This window comes from Triturus cristatus, chromosome 4_2 (genome assembly GCF_964204655.1).
Source record: "Triturus cristatus chromosome 4_2, aTriCri1.1, whole genome shotgun sequence".
In the NCBI taxonomy this organism is placed as follows: domain Eukaryota; kingdom Metazoa; phylum Chordata; class Amphibia; order Caudata; family Salamandridae; genus Triturus; species Triturus cristatus.
Window position 1 is genome coordinate 48,785,904 of NC_140586.1, and position 26,009 is coordinate 48,811,912.

General features: G+C 49.5%; 1 protein-coding gene across 7 annotated transcripts in view; it reads right to left on the reverse strand.

Annotated features, from left to right (window-relative positions):
* The window catches only part of KMT2D (lysine methyltransferase 2D), a 1,389,531-nt gene that overhangs the window by 354,978 nt on the left and 1,008,544 nt on the right, over positions 1-26,009 (reverse strand). The window lies entirely within an intron of this gene.

The following is a 26,009-nucleotide window of genomic DNA, read 5'->3' on the forward strand; positions in this document are numbered from 1 at the left end:
AGCTAAGAACGGGGAGGTGGTTGCATTGGAGGCTGAGATATCGGGGTTGGAGGCTGCCTTGGAGATGGGTGTCACTCAGGACGGGCTCCATGCCCTCAGCCTGAAGCAGTTCGAATACAAGTCCCTTGTTACAGATGCTGCTCGGACAATGTATAGGGAACAGCAGGGTAGACTGTATGATGCTGGGGATAAGGCGGGTAAATTGATTGCTTGGCTTGATAAGAAGGAGAGAGTGAATCGAGTGGTCCCCGTGCTTCAGACGTCGGGGTGGAGTGAGTGTGACTGACCCTGGTGAGATTGTGGAGTGTTTTGCGGACTACTTCTGTGCTGTGTACTCCCCGGTGTCTACTAGAGATGAGGCTGACTCTCGTCACTTGTTGAAGGATATTGCTTTGCCCTGCTTGTCGGTGGAGGAGCGTGAGCAGATGGATGCCCCACTTTCGGTTGACGAGATTGCAACCGCGATTCGTTCCCTTCGCTCAGGCAAGGCTATGGGCCCCAACGGACTCCCGATTGAACTCTATAAACTGCAACCGGATAAACTTGCACCATTTCTCCGTCGTATGTTCTCGGAGTCCCTTGAACTCGGCTCTCTCCCTGATGACCAACGCCTGGCCACTATCGTCGTGATTCCCAAGGACGGTAAGCCTCGGGACCGTTGCGCCTCGTATAGGCCTATTTCTCTGCTGAACGCAGAGCCGAAAATCCTTGCCAAGGTTCTTGCAAACCGCCTGCTTACTGTTATTTGCGATCTGGTGCATCCGGACAAATCCGGTTTTATCCCGCACCGGAATACGGCCCTTAACTTGCGGCGCCTACATGGCGTACTTGCAAGGGCGGAATATCTTTCAGAGCCGGCCATCTTGGTTTCCTTGGACGCCACGATGGCCTTTGATACGATAGAATGGCCGTATCTTTGGGCCGCCCTGGCAAAGTTTGGCTTCGGGGCGGGATTTATTAATTGGGTGCCCCGCTGGCACAGGTGGTCGTTAATGGGAGGGTTTCCCGGCCCTTCGTTCTTGGGAGGGGCACTAGGCAGGGGTGTCCGTTGTCTCCCCTGCTCTTCGCGTTAGCTTTGGAACCGCTCGCTGCTTGGCTCCGTTGGGAACCGTCGATAAGAGGGATCCAGTGGGCCCCTGGCTTCGAGGATCGTGTTTCGTTGTACGCGGACGACATTCTCTTGTACCTCACCTCACCACGTAAGTCACTCAATGTGCTCTTTGACATCCTCACTTCCTTCGGCAAGAACTCTGGTTTGATCATTAACTGGTCCAAATCTTGTGTCTATGCTATATCCGGTGGCTTTCCTCTCTTGCCTTCTCATTTTCCCATTAAGGCGTCCAGCTCCGGCTTTACGTACCTGGGGGTGTACGTCTCATTGGATCCTGCTGCCCGCTACGAGCATAATCTCCTCTCTCCACTTCGGAGATTGAGGTTAGACGTGGCCCGTTGGCGTAAGCTTCCCTTGTCTCCCCTCGGTCGCGCGGCACTTTTTAAAATGATGTCTCTTCCCCGATTTCTTTACGCACTTCAGAACTCCTTTGATATTATTCCGGCGGCCTACTTCCGGGAAGTGGAGAGCTTACAAAGGAGACTTGTTTGGGGCGGTCGTGCACGTATTGCTCTTGCAAAACTGACTCTCCCCTGGTACGACGGGGGCATCGCGCTCCGGGACATCAGGAGGTACTATTGGGCAGTACGCTTGTGGAAGGCTGCGAATGTGGCCATGGGCTGGAATGATCGCTTGACGGGCGCGACCCCCTTGTTTGCGTCTGACAGATTGGGAAGCCTCTGGACGACGAAGGGATTCGAGCGTTGGGACACGATTGGCATCAGCAGAGTAGGTGAACTTTGGGTGAAGGGTGTGGTTAAATCCTTCGCTGCGCTGCAGAGTGAGTACGAATTGAGTGAGAGGGAGTTCTTTCGGTACGTTCAGGTTCGCCACGGTTTGCTCTCGGCCATCGGGGCGGGGACTGCAGTCCCTGTGTCTTCGCCACTCGAGGACCGCATACTCGACGGTCACTTGCCCGACAGTACTATTTCCCTTATCTATAAAAAACTAATAAACATTCGGGCGGATCTCCTCGTGCGTCTGCGGGAGGCGTGGATCAGGGATGGGGTGGAACTGGACGACGAGGACTGGCGGTCTGCGCTGTCCTCCCCTAAAGAGGTGGCTATACCCGCGCGTCTCCGTCTTGTCCAGCTTAAAATTCTCCACCGTGTCTACGTGACGGGCCCTCGTTTAGTTCTGATGGGTTTCTCTGAAGACGGGCTCTGTAGGCGCGGCTGTGGGCTCAGCGCCACTTTTCTCCATGTTCTCTGGGAGTGCCGTAATGTTGCGGAGTATTGGTGCCGGGTGCATGCGGTCATGGAATGTGTCACTGGGGTCGCACTGTTGCCTGAGGTTCGCCGATGTGTGCTGAACGTGTGGGAGCCTAACGATTATAATGCGGCTCAGACTCGGTGGGCGGCCCTTGGGAACATGGTTGCTAAGAGGGACATCGCACAGCTTTGGGGTTCCCGGCGGCCTCCCACTGTGTCAGTATGGAAGGAGAACATGGACTGGTGCATGTGCAGAGAGAAGACTGTGTATGTGGCTCGGGGCAAGCCGGGGGCGTGGGGTAGAATTTGGGGCCAGTGGAAAGCGTACCGTGGGAACATCTGTACACCCCCCCTCGTGGACTCATCTGATGCTGCCTTGTCCCCCTGATCCTGAGGTTCCCGGACTATTGCATTTCACCTGTAGATGGTTGTGGCTCTCCCGTCGCCCCCACCTCCCCCTTGATCATCCTCATTGACCACCCGAGGGTGGAGTTGGTACTGTGTGGTCCCCCAGCCGTGGTTAGACGCCTCTTTTTCGATGATTTCCGCCTTGTCTTTTTGTGTTATTTTATTTTTCCTTTTTGTTTGTATTTCTAAAATGTATGTCTCCGGATAACTTCTGAGGTGCACTCAGTACTCTGTCAATTCGGCTGAGCCCCAGGGGGCCCATTGCTTCCTTGATGTTGTTGAACATGTAACATATTAGCGGCCGGCCCTGGTGGTTGTAGGCCCATGTTTGTATTGATTTTTATGTGCAATAAAGGTTTTTAAAAAAAAAACCAAAAATAATAATAAAAAAAATAAATAAACATTACTCAGTGCTAAAAATAAACACTACATATCCTTCTTCCTCATTAACAACAATAAAAATAAAACATTTACCAACATGATCACCCAGATAGTATCAATACTCTACACAAGACTGTACGCGATATCTATGGGGGATGATACTGGTTCTGGAGCTTCTCCAAACAAAAACCTCATTAGAGTCACAGTCACCCTCACCCTCCTTTTCCTTATTCCCTGCACTTTATACCCTGTGGTTAATCATGACTTTCTAGTCATTAGCCTTCCTGTTCACCTTAACAATTTTGCTAACATTCCTCCATTTTCCTCCTTCAACTTGGACAGCATTACTCCCAACTTTTATCACTGTGGTCGGCGCACAATACTTGTTCAAGCCCTTTTTCACATGGACGGGTGATTTTTAAGAAGGATGATGTCACCTACACCTACTGGAACAGTCTGAACTCTTATCCTCTGATCGAACCAACAGCCTTAACACATTTCCTTTCACAATGTCCTTCAAACTGACTTGATCCACTTATTCATCCATCCTGGTTTAAAACTCGTGTTGGCTCTCCTTCATCTCGAAAATTCAAACGGAGATATCTTAGTAGTGGAGTGAGGGGTAGTTCTACAAAACCACAACATGCTGTCCAAGGACTTGCCCACTTCATGGTCCCCTGACTTTGCCCCCCTAATGCATTTACCCACCTAATACATTCACCAACCACTCTTTTCATTTGCTCAACTAAACCATTCGTTTGTGGGTGATAAAGGAAACTCAAGTGATTTATGTTGCAGAAATCCAGAAAAGATTTAAACTCTCCACTCACAAATTGTGGTCCATTGTCGGAAACCAGTACTTCTGGGAACCCGTCTCTCATGCATACCTCCTTGAGAAACACCAGGTTGGATGCACTAGTCTCCTTGACCACCTTATTTCCGGCCACTTGGATGCATAATCCACCAGCACAAAAATATAGTGAGAACCCCAGGTAGAAATTCAAAAGGCCCCATGATATCTAAACCCACCTTGACCCATGGGCCAGAAGGACACATTATAGGGAGTAGAGGTGGGGTGACCACCTTAAAACTTTTCTCTGCAGATCCACACACCACAATTCTCAACTACTTCACAGATCTTACTTAGCAACTATACGTGGCCACCAAAATGTCTCTCGAATGTGACGTTTGGCAAGTGTTGTGCCCAGATGACCTTCATGAGCCTTGTTGATAATAATCCGTCTAATACTGTGAGAAGGAACCAGTTATTCTGAGCGTAGCAATAACCCATCCACTAGAGACAAGTCTGCCTCAACCTTCCAATAAGGTTGAAGGAGGGGAGATAAAACCTTCTCCCTGGGAAAACCACTTCTAATCAAATCGCAAACTTGCTGCAGAACCACATCATCCATCAGCACATTCATCCAAATCTTCTCCTAGCCAAGACTAAGTTCAGGTATCTCTAATGCAGCTACGAAACAATCCTTGGTGTCTTCACATAACTCATGAAATTCCTGACCATCCCCTTCATCCCTTCTCAAAGGAAACCGGGACAAGAAATCAGCCCTACCGTTTCTACCACTAAAATATGCATCACATCTAATTGATATTGCATTAATCGAGAAACCATTCTCAATATCCTTGGTGTATCACATTTGTAGGATCCTATGAAGAGAATACTGACTAATGGTTTGTGATCCGTTCACAACGGAAAAAGTCTAACCCATAAATAGGGGCAAGATTTATCCACAGCCCACAGACATGCCATAAGTTCCTTTTCGATGATGGAGTCCTGTAATTCAGCATCCTTAAGAACCCTTTAAGCAAATGCAACAGCTTTCTCTCCTTCTCCTGAATCTTGTGTCAAAAATTCACCGAATGCGACTTGGCTAGCATCAACAGTTATGCAGCAACATGAAAAGTTTGGGTCATAGGGTTTAAGAGCCTTCCTTTTGCTTAAAACACAACTTGATTAGCTGAAAAGCAGAGACACACTCATTGGACTACACAAATGTTAGCCCTTTTCTAAGCAGATTGCTGATGGGGCACACAATGGTGGCAAAATCTGGAATGAAACATGAGTAATACTCAAAGAGTCCCAAGAGCGACTTCACTCCTGTCTTGTCAACAGGTGTGGCAGCTCCACATAGCACCAACAAGTCTTGTCTAGGTCTGATAGCTTCTTTAGAAATGAGATGACACAGATATTCCATCTCTTCACACAACAACTTACATTTCTCCGTGTTTAATACAACCCCATTTTTCTCAAAAATTTCCAGGACCCTGCACAAAATATTATCATGTAACTGAACATCCTTGGCATGAATCAATACATCGCCTTGAAAGACCAACACACCTTCCACCGCACCCAACAAACTCTGCATTACTCTCTAAAATATGGATGAGGCGGAAGCCAAACAGAGGAATCCTTTTGTACTAGAATGTCCCAAAAGGGGAAAAAAGCTGTCAAAGCACGCAAATCAGGATGTAACTCAATTTGATAATAAGCGTTAGCTAAATCCAGTTTAGATTTTTTTTTTTTTAGATCCTCTGACACATGTAAACAAATTATCAATCTTGGTTTGGTGATGTGAGTCCACCCAGATTTCTTTATTTAGTGACCTAAAGTCAACGCACAGATGCAACTTACCACACCTCTTGCGCGTCACCACTAAGGGAGACAACTACATAGAAGAATCAGTGGGTTCAATAATCCCTTTATCACACAAGGATCGGAGTTCTTTATCTACATCTTGTAAGAAGCTGGCTCTGTATATACTATACCAAAGTGAGGTATAGTATGCACAGAGTCCAGTGGATCTGCAAAGGTAGGCAGAGGTAAGGTTAGATAGCACCTCATTCTCTATTTTTGGTAGCTTGGTCGAGCAGTAAGGCAGTTTCAGAGGACAGTGTTAAGCATTTGTTGTACACACTTAGTCAGCAAATGAATTCACACACTCAGACTGAACTTCAGACCAATTGTTTTTGTATAAAAATATTCTTTTAGTTATTTTATTTCCTAAAACCAAGCAAGCTTGCAACAGGTAAGTTGATAAATACTTTGAAGTAAATATACAATTTAGAATGCAAAAGTAAATGGACTTTGAAATGGTTACAGTTTGAATTACTGGTAATGCAATACTGTGAAATGCTGTACATATACTTTGTATCGACTTTGCAATGAAAGAACAAGTTACTTACCTTCGGTAACGATATATCTGTAAGAATTGTAGTTGGTTAAAGATTACTTACCTTAGAATTACCCCCAGGCGTCAGACTGGATCCGTAAAGTTTTTTCGTCAGCAGTACCTATGCGCATCAAAAGGTGGCGTCGTCGCGTCTGTCGTTGGCATCGTGGTCGCCGGGATGACGTTGCAGTAGCTACTTAGATGCACAAGTTACTACTTGTGTAACGATACATCTGTAAGAGACATTACAGATAGATTCCTTACCTTAGAATATCCCCAGGCATCAGACTGGTTCCGGAAAGATTTGCTTAGCAGTACCCCTGCGCGTCAGTAGGTGTTGTCGTGCGGCTCCGTGTCCGTCACTGTCATCGTAAGTGCCGAGATGACGCCATGGAGAGTACTTAGGCGCCACCCATGTGCGCTGACGTCAGTTCTGTACGCGACTTTCCGCGCCAGGAACACAGAGCCATGCAAGATACTGACCATTGGTGCAGAAAACTAGGGCCCTAAGAGGGATGACGTTAACCCTAGTAACCAGTTTGCAGAACGGGGAGGATGGGTGGGGCGGTAAGGAATCTATCACTAACTAATGTCTCTTACATATATATCGTTACACAAGTAGTAACCTGTGCATCTGAAAGAGACACGTTAGTGATAGATACCTTACCTTGGAATAGATACCCCAGCAATACCAACCCCGGTGGTCTGCGGAGCACGGAAAGTCATGGAGCACGGAACGGCCAAAGAAGCCGTACCTCTGGACTGGACTGTCAAGGCAGTAGTGCTTGGTAAACGTATGCAGCGAGGCCCACGTAGCTGCCTGACAAATGTCGTGCAAGGGGACGCCACGTCCCAAGGCAGTAGTGGCTGCTGTTGCCCAGGTAGAATGAGCAAGCAGTCCCACAGGAGGCTCCTTCTTAGCCAAGGAGTAACATGCTTCGATGCACAGAACGACCCACCAAGAGATGGTCCGTTTGTGCACCGCCCGATCGTTTTTGGCACACACGTAGCCAACAAAAAGCTGGTCATCCACCCTGAACTGTTGTGTAAGCTTTAGATAGAATGCAAGCGCATGTTTTGGGTCCAGACGGTGGAGCATCTCTTCCTCCATTGAAGGATGGAGAGGCGGAAAGAAGGTAGGCAAAGTGATGGTCTGCCCGATGTGGAATGGCGTGACCACATTTGGCAGAAAAGAAGGACGAGTCCTTAACACCACCTTGTCCGGATGAACAGAAAGGAAAGGAGGTTTGGAAGAAAGAGCCTGGAGCTCACTCACTCTCCTGGCCGAGGTGCTAGCGACCAGGAAAGCCGTCTTAAGAGTAAGAAGACGCAAAGGACAGGTATGAAGGGTCTCGAAAGGAGCGCACATCAGATAGGTCAAAACGAGATTCAAGTTCCATTGAGGCATGATGAATGGCACGGGAGGAAACGTGTGCATAATGCCCTTAAGAAAACGGTTAACAAATGGGGACTTAAAAAGAGAAGGCTGATCTTGAAGCCTCAAAAAGGCGGAGATGGCCGAAAGGTAACCTTTGATAGTGCCCAGAGCGGAGCCCTGCTGGGCCAAGGAAAGAAGGAACAAAAGAACTTCAGAAAGAGGGGCAGAAAGGGGATCCACAGCCTTAGCTGTGCACCATGCCACAAACTTGTTCCACCTGCAGGCGTATACCGTTTTAGTGGAGGGACGCTTGGCTGCCAGAACGACATCACAGACTTCGGGAGGAAGATCGAAAGCGGTCAACTGTCGCCGCTCAATCTCCACCCATGGAGGTGGAGGCTGAACAGGTTCGGGTGGAGAACCGTCCCCTGCTGCTGCGACAGAAGATCCTCCCGAAGAGGCAGACGGATCGGGGGATCGATCACCATGCTGAGTAGCTCGGGATACCAGTATCTTCGTGCCCAATCCGGAGCCACAAGGATGTCTTGGGCCCGGTCACGCAGGATCTTCTTCAGCACTCTGTGCAGAAGTGGTATAGGCGGAAAGGCGTACAACAGACCGCAACTCCACTTGCGACGAAAAGCGTCGCCGAGTGAGTGCCGCCTTGAAAATTCCAACGCGCTGAACTGACGACATTGCGCATTCTCTTCGGTGGCAAATAGATTTCACCAAGGCTCTCCCGACTGCCGAAAGAGACCTTTCACCACGTCCGAGTTCAGACACCATTCGTGATCCATCAAGCCCCGGCAGCTGAGTTCGTCCGCCCTGGCGTTCAGAGAACCTGCCAGGTGTTGAACCACCAAGGTAATGCCTTGATGTTCCAGCCACGTCCAGAGGCGCAGAGCCTCCTGACATAGGGTCCAGGACCCCACCCGCCCTGTTTGTTGCAATACCACATGGCGGTGGTGTTGTCCGTGAAAACCTGCACCACACCTCCCCGGACAGAGGGAAGGAATGCTTTCAGTGCAAGCCGGATCGCCCGAAGCTCCAAAAGGTTGATATGGAGTCGGGACTCCGCCGGAGACCAGAGGCCTCTGATCTCCGCCTCTCCCAAGTGGCCTCCCCATCCCAGGAGGGACGCATCCGTCACCACTGTGTGCTCCAGTTGGGGAAGGGAGAGGGATCTGCCACTGACCCAATCGCGATTCGTGAGCCACCACTCTCCACTAAAACGGTGTACGCCTGTAGGTTGAATAGATTTGTGGCATGGTGCACAGCTAAGGCTGTGGGTCCCCTTTCTGCCCTTCTTTCTGAGGTTCTTCTGTTCCTTCTTTCTTTGGCCCAGCAGGGCTCTGCTCTGGGCACTGTTAAAGGTTATCTTTCGGCCATCTCTGCCTTTCTACGGCTTCCAGATCAGCCTTCTCTTTTAAGTCCCTGGTTGTTAACCGTTTTTTTAAGGGCATTATGCATACATTCCCACCTGTGCCCTTCATAATGCCTCAGTGGGACTTAAAACTTGTCCTGACTTTTCTGATGTGTGCTCCCTTTGAGCCCCTTCATAACTGTCCCTTACGTCTTCTTACTCTCAAGGCGGCTTTCCTGGTAGCTATCACCTCTGCCAGGAGAGTGAGTGAGCTCCAGGCTCTTTCTTCCAAACCTCCTTTCCTTTCTGTTCATCCGGACAAGGTGGTTCTGAGGACACGTCCTTTTGTGCCAAAGGTGGTCACGCCCTTCCAGATCGGGCAGACCATCACTTTGCCCACCTTTTTTCCGCATCCTACAAGGGAAGAGAAGCGGATCCACCGTCTGGACCCAAAACGTGTGCTTGCATTCTATCTGCAGCGTACACAGCAGTTCCGGGTTGATGATCAGCTCTTGGTTGACTACGTGGGCGCCAAAGAACACTCTTCAGAACACTGAGGCAGGACCTCTGCTACCGTATCCCACACGGCGTGGGAGTAACGACTCAACAAGCAGGCTGTATTAACCGACCGCAACCCCAAGCTGGACGAAGAGAACAATCTTTTGCCATATTGGTCCAGCTTCTGAGAGTCCTTATCCGGTGGAGCCGTGGGAAAGGCACTCTGCGACGTTGAGGCCTGAATGACCAGGCTCTCAGGCGTAGGGTGAGTGGTCAAGAAGGCAGGGTCACCAGGTTCCCGGCCGATGAAGCCTAGCAACGTTCTTATCCACCGGTGCCCCAGAGGCCGGCCGCAACTAAGTGCCCAAGAGGACTTCGGTAAGGGCCTCATTGAGAGGGAGCAGCAGTTCCGACGACGTAGATGCCGTCTGGAGCACCTCCGTAAGGAGGTTGGTCTTAAGGGCCACCGTAGGGAGGTCGAGATGGAGAGCCTCCGCAGCACCATAGTGTAGGAAGTGTCCTCCTTCATAGTAGGCGGAGGGGAGGCAAACCCTGGGTCAGAAGCCACATCAAGATCACCCGCATCTTTAAAGTCATCCACCCAATCCTGCTCGGAGTCCCTCTAGCTGGGTGTCCTATGCCAGTGGCGAGGGTACAGGTGCATGAGCCCTGTACCCCCACAGTGCCCAAGTCCATTCCTTGGCACTGTAAGTGCAGTGCTGCCATTAAGAGTATATGGTGCTGGGAGTTTGTCATTACGAACTCCACAGCACCATAATAGCTACACTGAAGACTGGGAAGTTTGGTATCAAACTACTCAGCACATAAACCCACACTGATGCCAGTGTGGGTTTTAATGAAAAATGCACCACAGAGGGCATCTTAGAGATGCCCCCTCAAAAATGACCAACTACCAGTGACCTGACTGAGTGGCTGCGCAGGCTGTCACCACCAGACATGTTTCTGGACCCCTGGGTCGAGAGCCTGCTGCTCTTGGGGGCCTGAAACAATGCACATCCTGGGACGAGGTGCCAAGCCTCCATCCCCAGGATGGGCAGGGTTCACAAAGGAGAAGCTTCAAAGGCATGCTGCCTTTGTGAACCTCGCCAGACCATTTGCTGCTTTCAGCCACTGGTCCTCAATGGTTCTAACCCCCCACTTTGGGCGGGAGAACCGGCGGGAAAAACAAGTGAGGAAGAGAGGTGTGCCCACCTCTGCCATCTCCACCCCTAAGGTGGGAGAGGCGAGGTGAAGCACAACCTTGAGTCCCCTCTATCTTGAGGATGGGGGGAACCAGCCAACCAGGGACAGGCAACTGCCCCCATCCCACTGGAAAGTAGCAGAATAGGGGGTGTACCCACCCCAGGGAAGGGACCTGTTGGTCCCTGCCCTTTACCTACCAGTAAGGCCCCTAAATTTAGTATTTAGGGGCATCCTGAACCTTCCTTCCTTCCTCAGATCCAGCAACCACAAGAAAAGAAGAAGAAGGACAAGAAGCCATGCAGAGCTAACAAGAGGACGACGCCCACTGATTTGGCCCCAGCCATACAGGCCTGTCTTCCCTCGAACCTGCTCCTACAAAATCCCGGCGTGTCCAGCGTCCAGCAACCTCAAAAAACCCCGGAGGACCTGGCTGCATTTACTTTCTGTAAAGCAGCTTTACTTTACAAGCTGCTTCTCCCCTGAACACCGGACGCGTTTGAGCTGCAGCTCGTGGTGCCAGCCAGTGACCGCGAATCCAGCACACACTGCACCCGCCGAGCCCAGTCCGTGTTTGAGTGCCTCAATCCAGAGGGCCACCCCTACCACGACCAGAGCGGGTAAGAAAATCCGACGTCCAAAGGCACCCCTGCACCCGACGCCCCAGGACCTTGTGTGCCCAACCCATCGGTGCCTAACCATCCCTCTAAATCTCAACTTACACCTCGAAGTGGTGGTCACTCCTGAAAGATCCTTGTCCCCGAGCCTGCAGTGTTTCTTTGTCCCGGAGAATCTCTATTGAAATCAACAGGGCACCCGTCCTCAAAACAGTACCCTGCACCCGGTTGCCCTAGCGCCGCTGAGGGTGCCCCTTCTGTGCTAGCTTGGTCCCCAACATGCCCTGAGCTTAAACCTAGCAGCTTTGCTCCCACAACCCTGTGACCTGCTTGCCAGCCGCCACCAACCGGAGCCCCCCTATCCTCCATAGGATAACATTGGGCCTCAACACTCTGCACCTGGCCGCCCTAGTGCCACTGGGCGTGCAACAGTGCATCACTGAACCTGGGAGACCCCTGAGTCTAACCCCAGAACCCCAACTCAAAAGACCGATTACTTACCTTGAAACCAATAACTAATTTTTCCTCATAGGATAACATTGACACTTTTTCTCCCAAAAGAAAGGAGGTTACAAAACCTCCCCAGGGGAAAGGTGGTGAGAATCCCCCAGATAAAAAGTCTGAGTCTTTCAAAGGGCCCCATAAATCTGCACGGGGGGTGGGTCCCAAACTACTCCCTATACTCCACAGCAATACAGGGGGAAGAACTTTGATCCTGCAAAGGCCTAGTGTAACAACTGTAAGAAGAAGTTGGGACACTTAACTGGAGACAAGGCTTGCCCTAGAAAGAAGGCTTTATGTCCTATAGCTACAGCTACTCCTGGTGTAGCCAGTCTCCAGATGGGATCAACAGTGTGCCCACAGCAAATCAAGTTGCACACTGAAGCAGTTCTAGTTTCAGACGGGGAAGTTGAGTTTGCCACTTTAGCTGTGTGGCAATCGAACTTAAAGAAATACTTGCAATACCCTTGGATCAAAGGAACTAGGATAGAGGTTCTGAGGGATACAGGTGCCATTGTCACTATGGTGAGAGACCCACTGGTTTCCCCTGAGCAATATTTGATTGGGCGTACTTACCCAGACACCAATGCTGACATTGTTACCACTAATCATGCAATGGCTATGGTGACAATAAACGCTCCCAGCTGCATGTCTGCTTGGCAATGACCTGGAAACCTCAGCCTGGGCTGAGGTTGAACTAAAAACCCATGCAGCAATGCTGGACATCCCTGAATTGGTGTGTGTAAAAACAAGAGCACAGAGCAAAAGGCAGGGTGACAAAATAGTGTTTGAGCCTGATCGAATGGCCCATCCTACCATGAGGAAAGGTAAGACTGGGGAACCAGCTTCTATTCAGCAAAAGGATTGGGACCCCTCTCCTCAGGGAGAGGACTTGGACACCCCAGAGGGAACTGAGCCTATGGAGCTTGACCCATACCAGGTTGAACTCTTGGGCCCAGGGGGACCCTCTAGGGAAGAGCTGTGCCAGGGGCAGCAAGACTGTCCCACTCTTGAAAGCCTGAGACAGCAAGCTGTTTCAGAAGCAAAGGGAGATGTCAGTGGTACCCACAGTTTATTGAGAAGAGGAATGACTATACACTGAGGCAAGAGACCCCAATCCTGGAGCCACCAGCAGAGTGGTAGTTCCACAGAAGTACAGGGAGTTCCTCCTAACTTTAGCTCATGACCTCCCCATATCTGGGCCAAACCAAGACTTGGGAAAGGTGTTTTTCAGCTCCTGTGTTACCTGTCAGGCCAGTGGCAAGACACCCAAAGCCCCCCCCTGATACCACTGACTGTGGTGGGGGTTTCTTTTGAAAGAGTAGGTGTGGACATAGTGGGTCCACTTGAACCTCCCACAGCCTCAGGGAACAAATTCATACTAGTGGTAGTGGATCATGCCACTAGGTACCCTGAAGCAATTCCACTTAGCACTACTACAGCTCCTGCAGTAGCCAAGGCCCTCACTGGTGTCATCACCATAGTAGGGTTTCCTAAGGAGGTGGCTTCAGACACAGGTTCCAACTTCATGTCTGCTTAACTCAAACACATGTGGAAAGAGTGTGGAGTGCAGTACAAGTTTACTACATCCTATCACCCACAAACCAATGGCCTTGTTGAGAGATTCAACAAGACATTGAAAGGTATGATTATGGGGCTCCCTGAGAAACACAAAAGGAAATGGGATGTCCTCCTACCATGCCTGCTTTTCGCTTACAGAGAAGTGCCACAGAAGGGAGTAGGTTTTTTCCCACTTTGAACTTCTGTTTGGCCATCCTGTGAGGGGACCACTCTGTCTTGTAAAAGAGGGTTGGAAGAAGCCTCTCCAAGAACCCAAACAAGATATTGTGGACTATGTGCTTGGCCTAAGGTCCAGAATGTCTGAGTACACGGAGAAGGCATCCAAGAATCAGGAGGCCAGCCAGGAGCTTCAGAAGCACTGGAATGGCCAAAAAGCTGCTCTGGTTGAATTTCAACCTGGGTAAATGGTGTGGGTTTTGGAGCCAGTGGCACCAATGGCACTCAAGGACAGAGGGAGTGGCCCTAACCCTATGCTAGAGAAAAAGAGTGAGGTCACCTACTTAGTTGACCTGGGCACAAGCAGGACACCCAAAAGGGTTATCCATGTGAACCACCTAAAGCTCTACAATGACAGGGCTGACATCGCCATACTGATGAGGAACAGGATGCAGAGTGTGAACCTCTTCCTGACCTCCTCTCCTACAGCCCAAAAGATGGGTCAGTAGATGGAGTTGTCTTTTCAGACACCCTCTCTGCCCAAAAGCTGACTGACTGCAAGCAAGTCTTGCAACAGTATGCCAAAGCTCTTTTCTTTGTCCCCGTGTCTGACAACCTGGTGTACCCATGATGTGGACACTGGTGACAGTGCACCTGTCAAAAACAAGATCCATCAGCAGTCAGACCAAGTCAAGGAAAGCATCAGAGCTGAAGTCAGAAAGATGCTGGAGTTAGGGGTTATTGAACCCTCAGAGCCCCTGGGCTAGCCCAGTTGTTCTGGTCCCCAAACATCATCCACAGGGCGGAAAGAGAGAAATTCGGTTTTGTGTGGACTATAAAGGGCTCAACTCTGTCACCAAGACAGATGCTCACCCTATCCCAAGAGCAGATTGTAAGAAAGTGGCTCTGTATATACTGTTCCCAAATAGATACAGTATGCACAGAGTCCACAGTCCCCAGAGGGTTGCCAGAGGCCAAAGTTAAATATAACCTTACTATCTAAAGTGGTAGCTTGGTCGAGCAGTAAGGCAGTATCAAAGGACTGTGTAAAGTATTTGTTGTACACAGTCAGCAAATGGTCTCACACACTCAAGAACTGAACTCTAGGTCAATGGTTTGTATATAAAAATATATGGTTGTTTTATTTTAGAACCAACAATAGGTACCCAAATATACTTTCTCAGAATGAGATGCTTTAGATAAATGCTTTTAATAGGCAATAGACTTTTGAATACAGTAGCCACAGTTGTTGCAATGGGCAACACAATTTCAAACAATTATACATTGAGCTAAATGGGAATTTCTAAGTAAATGCAATTAGTTACTTTTTGGATTACTTTTCTTACCACAGGACTGGATCCTAGATTCAGTCCTGGGACATTTCCTGGAAACAGGTGAGTAAAAACGTTTTGGTATGATTTTTAAGGAATATTATTGTATTTTAAAAGTTGACAAACTTTTTCACATAGAATCACCAATGTTATCCTATGGGAGGAAATTCACTTAGCAGGTAAGTAAGGTTATCGTTACTTTTTCTTACTCAGCGTTGGATCCTGGATCCAGCACTGGTGCATCTCCTGTAAACAGTTGAAAGAAAGCGTTTTTGTAATACAGGCGATTTTGAAGGAATATTCATAAGTTTCAAAAATCGACACTTAGAAGAATTTCTGGTGAAAACCAGGCAATGTTATCCTGTGGAGGATAATAAAGTTAGCGGTAAGTACAGTTGTAATTACTTTTCAGGGTCAGTGCTGGGCACCAAGATCCAGCACTGGGATCTCTCCTGATAACAGGTGAGTAATTTAGTTTTCGTTATTCGGCTGATTTTAGGTGAATATTTTAAAGTTTCAAAACTCGACACTTGGAAGAATTTCCAAGTAAAACCAGTCAATGTTACCATAAGGAAGAAAAGTGGGTTATCGGCTTTTGGGTAAGTACTCTACTGGCAGAGTTAAGGTTCTGGGTCTCCCAGGGTCAGGTAGGTACAGTAGTTACACCTTCAGCAGCACAGAGGCAGCCGGGTGCAGAGAGAGTTAGGCCCAATGTTATCCTAAGGCGGGCAGGGGGCCTTTGGTTGGTGGCTGCTGGCAAGCAGGCCACGCGGCTGTGGGAGCTGGGCTCCTGGTCACGTGGGGAAGTAGATTAGGATAGAGGTTGCACTCCCAGGGGCACTCGGGCGGCTGGGTGCAGGGTGCTTTTGAGCCGTCGGGCGCTCAATGGATTTTAATGGAGAAGCTCAGTGACGAGCAAAGGCTGCAAACTCGGGGACGAAGATTCTTCAGGTGCGACCACCACTTCGAGAGGTAAGTTGGGAAGCTGCAGGATAGGTAGGCACCCAGGAGTTGGGCACAGGTGGGCGGGGTGCCTTTTGGCGTCGGGAAATCTTACCCTCTGCTGGTCGCGGTTGGAGGGATCCCTGGTTCTGAGGCTGCAGGTGTCGTCAGGAGCATCGAGGTGGGTCCTTGGGTGCTGGATTCTGGGTCACAGTCGCCGGGGGGGAAGTCCTCGTGGTCTTTGTCCACTCAGGTACAGGCCAGGTTTGGCAGGTGCAGAGTGAGCAGGGTTTGCGGTTCCTGGCTGGTGCCAGGAGTTGTTGCTTGTTGTTGAGCAGGACCACTGCTCCTGGGAGTCCCAGTCTTTAAGAGTCACAAGGCAGTCAGGTCCTCCGGGGTTTTTGAGGTTGCGGACCACAGGAGACGCCGGGGTTTAGCAGGAGCAGGTTCGAGGGTCGACAGGCCTGTAGGGCTGGGGCTAAATCAGTTGGTGTCTTCCTCTTGTTAGCAGCTGCACGGCAGGTCTTCTTGTTTGTTTCGGATTCGGGATCTGAGGAAGGAAGGTTCAGGGTGCCCCTAAATACTAAATTTAGGGGCGTTACAGGTAGGTAAAGGTCAGGGACCAATGGATCCCTTCCCTGGGGTTGGTACACCCCCTATCCTGTCACTCTCCAGTGGGAGGGGGGCAGGAGCCTAGTCCTGATTGGGTAGGGCTCCCCATCTTCAAGATGTCAGCAAAAAGTGGGGGCATAGCATGCAAGAAAGATGGCACTTTCTCACACAGATGAATTGATAGATAAGTTGGGTGCAGCCAAATTCTTAAGTACCTTTGACTTAACTGCAGGGTACTGGCAGATCGGCATGGCCCGAGGAGCAAGAGAGAAAACTGCATTCTCCACACCTGATGGGCACTATCAGTTCACTGTTATGCCTTTTGATTTAAAGAATGCCCCTGCCACCTTCCAGAGGTTGGTGAATCAAGTCCTTGCTGGGTTGGAGTCGTTTAGAGCAGCTTATCTTGATGATATTGCTGTCTTTAGTTCCACCTGGCAGGATCACCTGATCCACCTTGGGAAGGTTTTAAAAGCCCAGCAAACTGCAGGCCTAACTACCAAACCATCCAAATGCCAGAGAGGGCAGGGCACTGTGGTGTACGTCGGACACCTTGTTGGTGGAGGCCAGGTACAGCCCTTACAGCCCAAGATCCAGGCCATCCTGAACTGGGCAGCTCCAACCACCCAGACCCAAGTCAGGGCATTCCTTGGCTTGACTGGATTCTACAGGAGGTTTGTGAATGGATATGGGTCCATTGTGACTCCCCTCACAGAACTCGCCTCCAAAAAAATGCACAAAAAGGTTAACTGGACAGTTAGTTGCCAAAAGGCTTTTGACACCCTGCAAGAAGGAATGTGCTCAGCACCAATTCTGAAGGCTCCAGATTATGCCAAGCAGTTCACAGTGCAGACTGATGCCTCCGAGCTAGGGATAGGAGCGGTCCTATCCCAGACCAATGATGAAGGCCAAGACCAACCTGTTGCTTTTATAAGCAGAAGGCTTCTCCCCAGGGAGCAGCGTTGGAGTGCCATTGAGAGGGAGGCCTTTGCTGTCGCTTGGTCCCTGAAGAAGTTGAGACCATACTTGTTTGGTACTCACTTCCTAGTTCAAACTGATCACAGACCTCTCAGATGGCTAATGCAAATGAAATGAGAAAATCTGTTGAGGTGGTCCATCTCCCTACAGGGAATGGAATTTGAAGTGGAACACAGACCTGGGACTGCCCACGCCAATGCAGATGGACTTTCCAGGTTCTTCCACTTAGATAATAAAGACTCTCTAGGGCAAGATTAGGCTCATCCTCTTTTGTTTGGCAGGAGGGGGTAAGGGGGGGGGGGGTTGCGTGAGAAAGTTCCCTCTTTTTTGCATGGTATGCCCCACTTTTTGCTGAATTGCTGATGTACTTTGACTGAGTGTAACCGGGGCTCCGTCTAATCAGGTACCCAGGGCCTATGTTCCTTCCCTAAAACTGCATTGAAGCCTAAACCCAATTGGTATCTCTGGCCACATGTCAGCCCCTGGTAAATGATACCACAGGTACCCAGGGCACTGGGACCAGAGAAGGCCTCAAGGGCTGCAGCACTTATTGTGCCACCCTTAGAGGCCCTGTACCCGGACACCTACACACTGCCTTTGCAGGCTGTGTGTCTTGGTGCAGAACAAAGTGAAGAGTCGACATGGCATACATCGCCTGTGTGCCATGCCCACAAACAACTGCCCTGACCTACATCAGTCACCCCTCTAGCTGGGTGCCCTATGCCAGTGGTGAGGGTACAGGTGCATGAGCCCTGTACCGCTACAGTGCCCAAGTCCATTCCTGGGCACCGTAAGTGCAGTGCTGCCATTAAGAGTATATGGTGCTGGGAGCTTGTCATTACGAACTCCACAGCACCATAATGTTTACACTGAATACTGGGAAGTTTGGTATCAAACTTCTCAGCACATTAAACCCACACTGATGCCAGTGTGGGATTTAATGTAAAATGCACAACAGAGGGCATCTTAGAGATGCCCCCTGAAAATCGACCAACTTTTAGTGACCTGACTGAGTGGCTGCCTAGGCTGCCACCACCAGACATGTTTCTGGAACCCTGGGTCGAGAGCCTGCTGCTCTCAGTGGCCTGTAACAATGCACATCCTGGGACGAGGTGCCAAGTCTCCTCCCCCAGGATGGGCAGGGTTCAGGAAGGAAAAGCTTCAAAAGGCATGCCGCCTTAGTGAGCCTCTCAAGACCATTTGCTGCTTTCAGCAACTGGTCCCCACTGGTTCTAACCCCCCCCCCCCTCACTTTGGGTGGGGGAACCGGTGGGGAAAAACAAGTGAGGAAGGGAGTGTGAGAAAGTGGCTCTGTATATACTGTTCCCTAATAGGTACAGGGTGTACAGAGTCCACAGTCCCCCAGAGGCTGATAGAGGTCAAAGTTAGGTATGACCTTACTCTCAAAAGTGGTAGCTTGGTCGAGCAGTAAGGCAGTACCAGAGGACAGTGTAAAGCATTTATTGTACACACTCAGTCAGCAAATGGTTTCACACACTCAATAACTGAACTCTAGGCCAATGATTTGTATATATAAAATATATGCTTGTTTTATTTTTAGAACCACAAAGAGGGTAAAAATATACTTTCTCAGAATGAGAGGTTGAATATAAATACTTTTGTTTCAAGCAATAAATTTGTGTAAACAGTCACAGTTGGTTGCAATAAACAATCCTATTTCCTAAACATAACAATGCATTGAACTCAATGGTAAATTCAGGTTATTTGTAATAAATTACTTTTCAGATTACTTTTGGAATTCCAGGTCTGGATCCTAGAACCAGCCTGGGGTCAGGATTCAGAATCAAGTGATGAAAGTCGACTTAATAACTGTAATGATTTTTAAATAATATTTAGCTATTTCAAAAGTTAGCACTTAGAAAATATTTCACAGAAAACATTCAATGGATCTCTATGGCAAGAAATTCAAATTGCAGGTAGAGTACTTTATCGTTACTTTAGTAATCCAGGACTGGGTGCCTAGACCCAGGACTGGGGTCCTTATCAAAAACAGGTAAGTAATTTCGTTTGCAGAAATGGTACGATTTTAAAAGAATATTTCAAATTTGCAAAAATAGACACTTAGAAGAAATTTCACAGAAAAGCAGACAATGGTTTCCTATGGGAGAAAAATGAGTTAGAGGTACGTATAGTTGTGAGTACTTTTCAGGGTCAGGGCTGGGCACCAAGATCCAGCACTGGGAGCTCACCCAGGAACAGGTGAGTAAATTCGTTTTTGTCACTTGGCTGATTTTTGGTGAATTTTTACAGTTTTGAAAAGTTCACACTTAGAAGATTTTTGAAGAAAAAGCCAGTCAATGTTACCCTATGAGGGAAATGAAGTTAGCGGTTTAAGGGTAAGTACTCGACTGGCAGAGTTGAAATTCCGGGCATAGACTCAGGGGTCCCCCAGTGTCAGGTAGGTACAGTTGGTTCACCCTCAGCGGTCTCAGGACGGCCGGGTGCAGAGTGAGTTAGGCCCAATGTTATCCTATGAGGGATAGGGGGGCCTTAGTTGGTGGCTGCTGTCTGGCAAGCCACGCGTCTGTGGGAGCTGGGCTCCTGGTCACTTACTCAGGGCAAGTGGGGAAGTAAGTTAGTGTAGAGAGTGCACTGCCAGGGCCACTCGGGCGGCTGGGTGCAGGGTGCTTTTGAGCCTTCGGGCGCTCAATGGAAATCAATGGGAATGTTCCGGTTTGGAAAAAGGCTGCAGGCTCGGGGACGAGGATGTTTCCGGTGCCACCACCACTTCGAGGGGTAAGTTGGGTAGTTGTAGGTTAGGTGGGTACCCCGGGATTGGGCACAGGGGGCCGCAGGGCGCCGGGTGCAGGGGTGCCTTTTGACGTCGGGAATCTTACCCTCTGGTTGATCGCGGCTGGGGTGGCACTCGGTTCTGAGGCTGCAGGCTTCGTCCAGGATGTCGAGGGGGGTCCTTGGGTGCCGGACTCGGGGTCACAGTCGCCGTGGGGTCGTCCTCAGGGTCTTTGTCCACTCCGGCACTGGCCAGGCTTGGCTGGTGCAGAGTGTGTTGGGTCCGCGGTTCCGGGCTGCTGCCAGGAGTTAGGAATAGGTTTCTCGAGTAGAGCCTCTACTCATGGGAGTCCCAGGGAATCAGAGGTCAAAGGTAGCCAGGTCCTCCGGGGTTTTTGAGGTTGCTGGCCACAAGAGATGCCGCGCTGGAGCAGGAGCAGGTTCGAGGGTCGACAGGCCGGTAGGGCTGGGGCCAAAGCAGTTGGTGTCTTCCTCTTTTTAGCAGCTGCAGGGCAGGTCTTTTTTTCTTCTTGCTCTTCTTGTAGGTTTCTATCTGGAATCTGGGGAAGGAAGGTTCAGGGGGCCCCTAAATACTAGATTTAGGGGTGTTACAGGTAGGTGAAGGCCAGGGACCAATGGGTCCTTGTCCTGGGGTGGGTACACCCCCTATCCTGCCTCTCTCCTGTGGGAGGAGGGCAGTAGCCTAATCCTGATAGGGTAGGGCCTCCCATCTTCAAGATGGCGAGAGCCCGGAGATGTGCTTCACCTCGCCTCCCCCACCTGAGGGGTGGGGTGGGCAGGCTGGCACATCCCCTGTCCTTGTATGGGGTTTCCGGCCAAGCTTCCTGCCAGAGTGGGGGGTTGCAGTGGCCTGGGGAAACTCCAACTGGCGGCATGCCTTTGAAGCTTCCCTTTGCTCATCCTGGGGGAGGAGATTTCTCACCTCACCCAGGATGTGCATTGTTGCAGGCCCGGGAGAGCAGGGGCTCTCCCACCCAGGGGTCCAGCAACGTGTCTGCTGTGTGGCAGCCTGGGCAGCCTCAGAGCAGACGTGGATTGTAGGTTAGCTGTAAGGGGGCATCTCTAAGATGCCCTCTGGGGTGCTTAGTACATTAAATCCCACACTGGCATCAGTGTGGGTTTAATGTGCTGAGAAGTTTGATACCAAACTTCCCAGTCTTCAGTGTTGCCATTATGGTGCTGTGGAGTTCGTGTTTGACGAGCTCTCAGCACCATGTACTTGTAAAAGGCAGCACTGTACTTACAGTGCCCAGGAATGGACCTGGGTACTGTAGGGGCACAGGGCTCCTGCTCCTGTGCCCACACCATAGGCATAAGGCACCCAGCCATAGGGGTGGCTGACATATGCCTTGGCAGTATAGGTAATGGGCATGGCACACAGAGATGTGTGCCATGTCGACTCTTTGTTTTGTCCTGCACCCAGACACTCAGCCTGCAAAGGCAGTGTGTGTGTGTAAGGGTACAGGGCCTCTAAGGGTGGCACAAGGAGTGCTGCAGCCCTTAGAGGCCTTCCCTGGTCACAAGGCCCTGGGTACCTAGGGTACCATTTACCAGGGGCTGACATGTGGCCAGGGTTTGCCAATTGGGAGTTTGTGTGTTTTAAGGAAGGAACATAGGCCCTGGGCACCTGATTGGCAGGAGCCCAGGGCACAACAAGGAAAAGTGCATCAGCTATTAGGCAAAAAAAGGGGGGGTTACTGCAACAGAAACCCACTTTCTCACACAAGCCCCCCCCAGCCCAAAGGCCAGGAGACTTCTGCCAAAGCTGGGAGAGTCTACCTAGTCTTTCAGGCGAGGAAGAGTTGGGGAAGTGGTTTGAAAGTTGCAGGGCCTACTCTGCCTTACATCCTTCTGCCTAGGTCAATCCCTTTGGGGAGCTGGCCTGTCTTATTAGTTTCAGGACCTAACTCCCAAGGCTCCTCTCCTTGTCTTTTACTGTCCTGGTCCCATCTTTCTATTTTGGGTTTAGAGGTGTATACCTCGGTAGTTTCTAACTTAGCCAGGGCTAGGCCCAGCTTACCCACAGAGGCTACCCACAGCTTGAGCAACCCCACCATGACCAATAAGGTCAGGGGGCCTGACTTGCTATTTGGCAGGGGGTTAGGCCACCATGCCAAGGATAGGGCTGCCATGAAGGCTAACACCCAGCAGAGGCTGCTGACAGCTGTCAGTGCCCAGTACCATACCTTTAGCTCCTGACTGGCAAGTGAGGGGGCTATTTTATAGTTCTCTTTGGGTCCTGGCTGTTGGTCTGTTTGAGGATAGGGGGTCCCTACTCTTGGTAGGGAACACCCCTCCTCTACCCCTTGTTCTGCCACCTGAGGAGCCACTAATTCAGGCTGGACAGTTGCCTGACTAGTCAGGTCTTGCTGTTGGCTAGGGGGGGCTTTACCAGTGCCATTGTGGGAGTTTTCCCTTACTGGGATAGCATCTCCCTGGCTCTCTGGAACTGTGGCTAACAGTTGCCCACCTTTCCTACCCTGTTTCTTCTCATTCTTTTGGGACTCAGCTGCACTGACTGCAGGTTGAGCCCCCACAGGTTCTTTGGGCGAGGCCTGGCATTGGGCCAGCACCTCTCTTTGGCTCAGTTCCACATCTGAGTGATCATTCCCCAAGAGACAATCAAGGGGGAGGTTTTTACTGACTATCACTTTCCTCCATCTAAGGGACCCAGCTGTGGCTAGGGGCACTATAGCCACAGGCCTAACAGTGACTCCCCCTGGGACAGTTCTTACCCTTCTTGTTTCCCCTGAGACATATTGGTGTGGGAATACCAACCTGTCATGTACCACAGTGTGACTGGCACAGGTATCTCTCAGGGCAGTGGCTGGGATTCCATTCACCAGTAGGTGGTGGAAGTGTCTACTTCCTTCTGGGATCTCCAGCTTGCTTCTTGGGCCCATTCCCCAGTTGAAAGCTAGGAGGACTTCCTCATCTGAGGACCCTCCCTCCCAAGCTACACTGGCAACCCCTGGGGCTACACTAGTCACCCCTGGAGCTGTACTAGGAACCTTATTTTTAGGACAGCTAGAGTCCTGGGTGTGGTGTCCAGCCTTCTGACAGTTGAAACACCATATTCTGTTGGGATCCCAATTCTTACCTTGGTACCCTGGTTTAGTTTGTGAGGTGTCTTTGGGCCCACCCTCCTGGTCAGGTTTTTGGGGGGCTACCTGGGACTCCTTTCTTTTATCCACAAGGGGTTCACTCTCTTTCTTCTGGGGAGGTTTTGGGACCCCTTGGTTCTGGTCCCTCCCAGTGAACGTCCTAGTCACCCTAGTCTTGACCCAGTGGTCTGCTCTTTTTCCCAATTCTTGGGGGGATTTTAGACCTAGGTCTACCAAATGCTGATGCAACTTTTCATTTGTGCAGTTACTCAAAATATGTTCCTTCATGAATAAATTGTACAATCCAGTAAAATCCTGCACACCATGTCCAGCTAACCAACCATCCAGTGTCTTCACTGAGAAATCTACAAAATCAATCCAGGACTGGGTCTGGGTTTTGTGAGCCCCCCTGAATCTAATTCTATACTCCTCAGTGGTGAATCCAAATCCCTCAATCAGAGCTTTTTTCATGAGGTCATAGGATCCTGCTTCTGGCCCAGAGAGAGTCAGAAGCCTGTCCCTGCAGTTACCAGAGAACAGTTCCCACAGGAGTGCCCCCCAGAGAGGTTTCTTTACTTTCCTGATATCACAAGCCCTCTCAAAGGCTGTGAACCATTTGGTGATATCATCACCTTCCTCAAATTTAGGGACAATCCCTTTGGGGATTTTAAGGTCAGAAGTTTCCTCCCTATCCTTGTTTTTATTATTGCTGCCACCATTGATGGGTGCTAAACCCATCTCTCTCCTTTCCTTTTCTAGAGCCAGGAGCCTGGACTCTAGATCTATTCTTTTGGCCAGCCTCATAAGGCTGTCCTCTTCACTGGGGGGACCCCCAGTGTTGTCTCTGGGACCAGAGCCACCTGTGTGGTCTCTAGGTGCCCAGATGCTATGTCTTGAGTTGGAGGGTATGGGTGCCATCTCCTCCCTAGGGAATAGTTTGGGGAGGTTGCTGTCCTCCTCCCCTGTTTCCCTTTCCTCATCTGACTGGCCATCACCATGTTCAGATGGGTGGTCTTTAGCATACTCAGCCAGGAGCTCCTGGAGCCCTTGTTTGGTTGGATGCTGACCCATTTGTAAATTTTTGAGTTTACATAAGGACCTCAATTCCTTGAAAGACAAGTGTAAGTAAGGTGTGAGGTCGAGCTCCTCCACCAGGTCCATGTTATTATTATCACTAATAGCTGGGTTTGTTTGAGACATTCTAACCTGACAGTTCTAACCCTCTACCCTGACTATAGTGACTTTTATTTTTCTAAAATTCTAATGGGACTTAAGCAAGGCCCTAGCAAGACTTTTAGTAATTTTGGAAAAACCAATCAGAATTCTAAAGGCAATTTTTAAGAGTTCTGTCGTGTGATCAGATGGTAACCAAGTAGTCCAACAAATGCAAGTTTGTATCCCACCGCTGATCCACCAATGTGAGAAAGTGGCTCTGTATATACTGTTCCCTAATAGGTACAGGGTGTACAGAGTCCACAGTCCCCCAGAGGCTGATAGAGGTCAAAGTTAGGTATGACCTTACTCTCAAAAGTGGTAGCTTGGTCGAGCAGTAAGGCAGTACCAGAGGACAGTGTAAAGCATTTATTGTACACACTCAGTCAGCAAATGGTTTCACACACTCAATAACTGAACTCTAGGCCAATGATTTGTATATATAAAATATATGCTTGTTTTATTTTTAGAACCACAAAGAGGGTAAAAATATACTTTCTCAGAATGAGAGGTTGAATATAAATACTTTTGTTTCAAGCAATAAATTTGTGTAAACAGTCACAGTTGGTTGCAATAAACAATCCTATTTCCTAAACATAACAATGCATTGAACTCAATGGTAAATTCAGGTTATTTGTAATAAATTACTTTTCAGATTACTTTTGGAATTCCAGGTCTGGATCCTAGAACCAGCCTGGGGTCAGGATTCAGAATCAAGTGATGAAAGTCGACTTAATAACTGTAATGATTTTTAAATAATATTTAGCTATTTCAAAAGTTAGCACTTAGAAAATATTTCACAGAAAACATTCAATGGATCTCTATGGCAAGAAATTCAAATTGCAGGTAGAGTACTTTATCGTTACTTTAGTAATCCAGGACTGGGTGCCTAGACCCAGGACTGGGGTCCTTATCAAAAACAGGTAAGTAATTTCGTTTGCAGAAATGGTACGATTTTAAAAGAATATTTCAAATTTGCAAAAATAGACACTTAGAAGAAATTTCACAGAAAAGCAGACAATGGTTTCCTATGGGAGAAAAATGAGTTAGAGGTACGTATAGTTGTGAGTACTTTTCAGGGTCAGGGCTGGGCACCAAGATCCAGCACTGGGAGCTCACCCAGGAACAGGTGAGTAAATTCGTTTTTGTCACTTGGCTGATTTTTGGTGAATTTTTACAGTTTTGAAAAGTTCACACTTAGAAGATTTTTGAAGAAAAAGCCAGTCAATGTTACCCTATGAGGGAAATGAAGTTAGCGGTTTAAGGGTAAGTACTCGACTGGCAGAGTTGAAATTCCGGGCATAGACTCAGGGGTCCCCCAGTGTCAGGTAGGTACAGTTGGTTCACCCTCAGCGGTCTCAGGACGGCCGGGTGCAGAGTGAGTTAGGCCCAATGTTATCCTATGAGGGATAGGGGGGCCTTAGTTGGTGGCTGCTGTCTGGCAAGCCACGCGTCTGTGGGAGCT